The sequence below is a fragment of the Mustelus asterias genome, chromosome 20 (assembly GCF_964213995.1).
Source record: "Mustelus asterias chromosome 20, sMusAst1.hap1.1, whole genome shotgun sequence".
NCBI lineage: Eukaryota > Metazoa > Chordata > Chondrichthyes > Carcharhiniformes > Triakidae > Mustelus > Mustelus asterias.
The window spans coordinates 75,411,224-75,411,710 of NC_135820.1; positions in this window are offsets into that span (position 1 = coordinate 75,411,224).

Genomic DNA, 487 nt, shown 5'->3' on the forward strand with positions numbered 1-487 from the left:
GCTGATCATAAAACGGTTCATTTGGTTCTTTTCTTTTAAAAATCCTGCTCGAGGACGTTGAAATGCTGCTGTTTGCTCGTTGATGTGCCTTAACCTGATAGAAGCCAGTCAGTTCCACAGAGGCATTTGTACAATTCCTCTAAATGCTGCTCTGAGTAAACATAACACTTGCCAAGACTCTCAGCCCTATAAAGCAGCAAGATCCTGGGTTAAAAGCAATTCCTGGCACACGGTGAACTTGTTGACCTCAGCTGAGGTAGCAGGTACCAAAGTGTGTAAATGGGTCATTCCTACCCCACCTTCCTACACACACACACACACACACACACGCACCCTCTCGCTGAAACTGGTGGAAGGCAGGTTCTATTATTTTTTGGGGGGGGGGGGCGGTAGTTGGATCAGTAGCTGGAAAGAGAGAATTTGCAGGGCCACAGGGAAAAAACATGGGGGGGGGGTTGGGGAGCAGGATGGGCTGAGTTGCCTTTGC